The sequence below is a fragment of the Dipodomys spectabilis genome, unplaced genomic scaffold (genome assembly GCF_019054845.1).
Source record: "Dipodomys spectabilis isolate Male_0828 unplaced genomic scaffold, ASM1905484v1 ptg000506l, whole genome shotgun sequence".
NCBI classification, from domain to species: Eukaryota; Metazoa; Chordata; class Mammalia; order Rodentia; family Heteromyidae; genus Dipodomys; species Dipodomys spectabilis.
The window spans coordinates 603,803-611,175 of record NW_024871183.1 but is presented as its reverse complement, the minus strand read 5'-3'; positions in this window follow the sequence as shown (position 1 = coordinate 611,175).

Genomic DNA, 7,373 nt, shown 5'->3' with positions numbered 1-7,373 from the left:
TCATGAGGCTTGAACTCTGGGCCTGGATGCTGTCCTGAGCTCTTCAGCTCAAGACTAGCACTCTACCACTTGAGACACAGAGCCACTTCTAGTTTTCTGAGTAGTTTATGAGAGATAAGAGTCTCACGGCCTTTCCTGTCCAGGCAGGCTTTGAATCGAGATCCTCAGATCTTGGCCTCCTGAGTAGCTAGGATTACAGGCATGAGCCACTGGCACATGGCTTGAAGTTTCATAGATAGTTCATCTGCCATCAAATACAATATATTTATCTGGCACAGATAGATCATTGAATACCTGTAACTATACCTGAAAAATTTCAAACATATAACCCTCTATCCAATGGTATATTTTTAGAAGCTGGCAAGATAAAATGATTTTGCCACTGCTTCCCTAAAAAACTGCTTGATAGGCTTAATCATTTTAGAATTAAGCTCCACAATATATGTAGAATTTCCAATCAACATCATGAGCTAAATTTAAAACTCTCTTGAATTGGAAAGATATAATTTCATAGATTTTAAATCTCCTAACAAGATTTAGGAATGAATGAGGAGATAGATTTTTATGAATCCTTTCATATTTTAAGAAGTACCAGAGGTTTAAGAATAACACTGCCTCCATTTGTAAGAAAATGGAAAGACTTGGAAAAAATCATATTAAGCGAAGTAAGCCAGACCCAAAGAAATATAGGTCCCATGATATCCCTTATTTGCAATAATTAGTATACAACTAGGATAACCTTAGCAGATGAGCAGAATAGCTCAATAGCTACATACATATGACCATATAAGATGATGCTAAGCGAAATGAACTCAAAGACATGGACACAAGAGGTTTTTCTTTGTTGTTTCTAATGTACTATGTGATTTCTTATTTCTTTTTTGTGTGTTCTTCCCTATATGGTGTATCCCCTGTTGTCACTTGTATTTAATTTTGGTATCCTGGTATGGTATATACGTTATCTGGATTAGGGAAGGGAAGGGGAACAACAGAATGATGAGACAAAGGACAAGGGGGGAATCAATGCAACAATGATATTCACAAGACAATATGTTGGAAATGATCTGCACAATGTAGGGTGGGGATTGAGGGGAGGGAAAGTAGGAGAAAAATGAGGGAAGTGGTAACAAGTTTGACAAGAAATGTACTTATTACCTTACTTAAATAACTGTAACACCTCTGTACATCCCCTTGACAATAAAAAAAGAACAACTAAATATGTTTAAAATCCACATCCCATAGATAAATAGAAACTGAATGACCAGCACATTTTATTACAGTAAAGTAATAGACTATATTTAACCCTGATTTTGTCTTGTAAATCTACAATTGTAGAATTCTATTAAGGAAATCCTTTGTGAGAAAAATATGTCTATGGGAGCTGAGTGTTTTCAGGCTCCACAGAGCCAGAGCTCTAGTTCTCATTGCCAATCTGCTTCAAATTATTTTTATAACTGCACTAAAATATCTAGATTGATGAGTTTTGAAATAGGTACAGACATATAAGACAATCATCACAACTACAAACGTCCTCCTATCAGGGGTATATCCTCAGGACCCTTTGTATTCTATCCCTTTTACCGGGAGACCAGGAGATTTTTTTTTTTTTTTGGTTGGTCGTGGGGCTTGAGCGCTGTCGCTCAGCTCTTCAGCTCAAGGCTAGCACTCTACCACTTGAGCTACAGTGCCACTTCCCAGGAGATTGTTTTTAATGACTCTACATTAGTTTGCATCTTCTAGAATTCTGTATACATGAACTCATACTGCATATGACTCTGGTTTGGGCCTGAATTTTCTTTTCAGCATAATTTAGAGGTTGTATTTTGCATATATTAATGTTTTTTTATTGTGAAGTAGTATTGCATGGTTTGGGAAAACCTAATGTTTATTCATCTATTCATTCATGAGCATTTAGGCAAGTTCCAGTTTGAAGTTATTACAAGTACAGCTGCTATAAAAATTCTTTGGTGTTAGTATATGTATTTTTTTGTAGATAAAAGTCTGAAAGTAGATTGTTCAGTGGTAAGGGAGTAATACGTTTAATATGGAAAACACTTGCCAGTTTTCCAAAGTGGTTAAATCGTTTTACAATCCCACCAGCATGACAGTTCTAGATGCTCCATTAACATCCTCAAAATGGCACGACTAGTGTTTTTCCTATTTTCGTAATGAATTATTGTTTCATTTTAATCATTACAAGAATATGTCAAGCCGGGCGCCAGTGGCACCTGTAATCCTCGCTACTCAAGAGGCTGAGATCTGAGGATTGAGGTTCAAAGCCAGCCCAGGCAAGAAAGTCTGTGAGACTCTTATCTCCAATTAATCACCAGGACACCGGAAGTGGCACTGTGGCTCAAGCGGTAGAGTGCTTTGTCTTGAGCTGAAGAGCTGAGGAACAGCGCCAGCGCCGAGGCCAAGAGAGAGGTCAAGCCCCACGACTGACCAAAAAAAAAAAAGCCATTACAATTATTACTATATTATTTTAATTCTGTGGATATTTTTCTTTCTTTCTTTCTTCCTCTCTCTCTCCCTTTCTTTCTCTCCCTTTCTCTCTCATCCTCCCTCTTTCCTTTCCTCACTCCTCTTTCAGAGGTAACAATTGTTTAAAAAAAAAATCAGGGTGATCACCTTCCCCCTTTCCCCTTCTGTTTTGCCGATATTAGTACTTGAACTCAGAGTCTGGGACACCTTAGTCTTTTTTTGCTCAAGGCTGGCACTCTACCATTTGAACCACAGCTTCATTTCCAGCTTTTTATTGGTTAATTGAAGGTAAAAGTCTCTCATATTTGTCTACCTCAACTGGTATTAAACCCCAATCCTCAGAGCTCAGCTTCCTGAGTATCTAGTTTTGCAGAAATGAGCCACCAACACACCGCTCAATTCCATGAATCTTCTTGATTGAACATGTCTAATTCTGCAAACTTGGAGAAGGGGTAGGAATGACATAGAATTATGAATCATGTGACTGAAGAACAATGACAAGTTGTTATTATCTCAATGTAACTATGTTAATATCTTTACTTAGCAACAATTAAAACTTGACAAGGCTGGTACTGATAACTCACACCTATAATTCTACCTACTTAGGATATTGGGATCTGAGGATCATGGTTCAAAGCCAGCCTGGGCAGGAAAACCTGGGAGACTGTTGTCTCCACTTAACTACAAGAAAAAATAGCCAGAAGTGGAGCTGTTGCTCAAGTGGTAGAGCACTAGGCTTGAAAAGAAAAGCTCAGGCCCTAAGTTCGAACCCTGCCCCCCCACATCCCGACTGGCGCGCACGCACACACACACACACAGAAATTAACTTAAGGTATATGCTAGCTAAATATTCTTGTTTTTTAAGATACATTTTTATTTATGAAGAGCAATATAACAATTTTACAATTGATCTTATTATGAACATAAAATATAAATAATAGAGTAAGTACCAAAAAAATCTGAGGGTCAAATTATTTCATGACAATAGTTTAAACACTGATCACATGTGTTAGGTCCCATCATATAATTTATGAGGGACACCAAATTCAGAGCATAGCAGCTATAGATTCCAAATTTATACCAGTCATTATTTTAAGATCACTTCAGAATTTCTTAACCTCAACACAAATTCATTTCCAAATGGTGAATGTAGATTGAGATAGACAGTGGAAACTGAGATCTCATGATTGTGGTTTGAAGCCAGCCCAGGTAGAAAAGTTCATGAGAGACCCTTATATTAACCACCAAAAAGCTAGAGGTGGAGCTGTGGCTCCAGTGATAAAGTACCAACCTGGAGCAAAAAAGTTAAAGGATAATGCCCAAGCACCAGTACTGGTGCTTGGAAAAGCTGACATTTAAATTAAAAGTAGTTAATTTTGGACCCCTATTTTCTGAGAAATAAGAAGATGAAGATGAAGAAGAAAAGGAGAAGGAAGAAGAGGAGGATGGAAGACAAGGAAAAGAAAAAGGAAGAGGAACAGAAGAAGAAGGGGGAGGAGGAAGGGGAGGAAGAGAAGGGGAAAAAGAAAGAGGAAAAGAGAAAGAAAAGAAAAATTCCACCAGGAAGGAATTGTTATCAACAGATTAAATTTAAGCTTCCTTTAAAAGATTTGCTTAGTCTTGCTTATTCTGCTTCTGAAAATAATGAAGTGATGTGTTGGCAGTGCATATTGCAAAATTGATATTAAAAAAATCTGTACAACTACTTAATTTCTGAGTCATTACTTAGTATCTTAACATCCACTAAAGATTCAAGTTCATCATCATTTGTCAGCAATTAGGAGATGGAAGGTTTGGATGGAAGCTTGATAATGTTTTAATCTAATGAAACTTGACAGAGAACGTATCCACTAGGAGGAAAAACAAGATGATACAATTTCAATTCAGGCAAAGGTTAAACTATAAAAGAAAATTTAATTTCAAAAATTTATTTATTATTAAAGTAATAGTTATGGAAAAGTTCTTTTTCTAGTATTTTTATTTATTATATACTCCAAACCAGTCCTCAAGATTGAGATTATAAAAGTATTGTAGGTTAGACATAGGAGTCACCATGGGATGATGAATCTAACAACAGATCCACATCTAAAGAGGGATCTTTAAAGAGCTACCTTGTGGAGCCATTAAGGATTTGGGGATAGTAGTATTTGGGATAGTTTTGGCTCCAAAGAGTACACTTAAATTGTGAAAGCTATTTTTCACTGAATCCCAACCTCTGTCCAAATGATCAGAGGTGTCTAAATGCTTTAATAACATATCCATGACAAGGGAAAACCAAATGGTTTCCTATTCTGTGCTATCAAGAATGAAGCTTTCCCAGCAGAGAGGATGTAGAGAAAACTGTGATTACATTCATCTATATGGATAATCACTGAGCAGACTCAGACTCTCTTCTACTGAAATCAGTAGGAGATCAGTAGTGTAGTCTGTGATGCAGTTGGAGCCAAAAGAAAACGAAACCGTCATTGTATTTCATTTACAGTTGATTGGCTTTGCATTTTTGTTTGTATTTGATCTGCAATTTGATTTTAGTATATTGCCATACAGAAATGTAATTCTTAAAAGCTTCTAGCTACTATCATAGTTGTGAAAGTTGTTAAAGTCAAAATGAGTCACCATTTGTTTTGTTTTGTTTTGTGTTGTGTTGTTGTTTGTGTCAGTCCTAGGGTTTGAACTCAGAACCTTGGTGCTGTCCCTGAGTTGCTGGGGTTTTTTCCTCTCTCTCAAGGCTAGAACTCTTGAACTACAGCTCCATTTCAGCTTTTTGGTGGTTAATTGGAGATGGAGATAAGAGTATCACAGACTTACCTGCCCAATACAGTTTTGCACTCTGATCCTTAAATCTCAGCCTCCTAAGTAGCTAGGATTGCAGGTGTGAGTTACCAGCACCCTGCAAGAGTCATTGTTTTCAAACCTGACTAGACAGAACCAGGAAAAAGGACATGAAGGGATGGTCCTTGCTCACAATTTACCTGTTTACAGAAACAGCTGCAAGAGGTTGCACCAAAGTGCAGCTTGCTTACTAAGTCACAAGGACAGCTGGCTAGATGTATAAGAACATTTATCCAACACGTTGTTTCAACTAATGAGCTGACAGAATCTCCATAAGCTTTTGTAGCCAATACTCTTTGTCTCAAATGGCTTACATAATTGCCCTAATTCCCACATTTAAAAACTTCTGCTTTCCTTTGTAACCCCATGGCACTCCCATGGCTTTCCAGGGCACATATTGTCCAGATTGTTCTTCTGTCACTCACTCCTGAATAAAATATTTTCTTTGGAAAATCTGTCTTTCTAGTTTTTATGATGGTGTCTTTAATTTGGTTTGTTTCTCTTTCCTTTACCATAAGTATGCACATTTTTGTGCCTTTGGTAAGGATTGGCTTGTTTGATTTCTTGTGTAGACACACTACAGGGCCATATTGTCATCAGCTGGCTAGGCTGCCCCTTCCAAGATGCAAAAGTAGTATTCTGGGTTATACAGCAATCTCCATGAACCTGTTAAAATGGATCTGCCCTGATACTACCTTTGCTGGATAGGAAATTGCCAGTCTTGTAGGTAAGAACAGTTAAATATGAGCATTTGTTTTAAGATCTTTTAACTCCTTTAAAGGATAGTCTGATCTAAGCCACCATGACTGCATCAAAATAGAGATTCCTGGCAGGAACTAACCTTCTGTGATCAACCCTGATTTTAATACCATTCAGTCAAGTTAGATGTAAAAATAAGTTAGATGCAAAAATAAGGTAAAAATATGAACCATGATAAAAAAAAAAACCTACCTTTTATTAGATGTTAGTCCTATTTAACATAAATCCAGAAAGGCTATGGATTTGGACAAACAGTAATTGTGAAATATTCCAGAGAACTACTTGATAGGTCATAAATTGATTACTTGTTTAAATAATGCCATGTCAAGAAGAACCAAATCTCCAAAGAACAGACATCAACCAGAACAGTTTCGATAAAGTTTTTATTCTATATTCAGGACACCATTAAGGAACACAGCTCTCTCTGGTAAGGGACTTTTCCTTCATTGCTTCAGATTTCTCAACAATAACCAACACCCACCCATATCTGATTACAGGGAATATGGACAAACCATTTGTCCATGGTTACTGTTTTCTTGGCCCAGAAGCAACCCGCCTCCCTTTTCCAAACTGGAAATGTGATTGTTAATGACACTATCTCAAGGCTACTGGTCCAGTCTCATTTAGGGCATTGCAATTCACATCCACTTTCATCTAATAACAGCATGTTGAAGAACTAAGAATGACAAAAACTCTCATGGTGAGGGGGAGATATGAATAGTCTGAAGTTAGCCTCATGTTTTTGCTACTTCTCATGCTCAAAACTTATGATTTATTGGTGGAAAGAGAAACCCTCATATTGTAGTTCCATGTCTCCCTTCACACGCCAGTGAAACCTACCTGCACAATATACTTTATGAATAACCTGTCATGACATTGAAGGACTGAGATTAAGAAAAAGGAAAACAAATGAGATGATTGATATGTTAGATGTATGAAAAAGAGATAGGTAAAACTGTAATGTCATAAAATACTCCTGAGATGATATGATGTTAAATCTATACATTTTTCATTCATTCAATAATAATTTATAAGAATCTATTATATGTAAGCTACTATATTAATATAAATAACTAATAACTATCGAATACTTAGTATGTGTTAGGGACTACATTTTTTACACACATTATTTCAAAGATACTATGAATTAGGTATCAGTATCAATCTCATTTTACTGAAGGAAGATAAGAAGCTAGAGAGGTTAAATAACTTGCTCAAATTCATAAACAACAGTGCTGGGATTTGAATTTACATGTGACCCTATTTGCTTTGCATTATTCCACAAGAACCACTTTAAAACA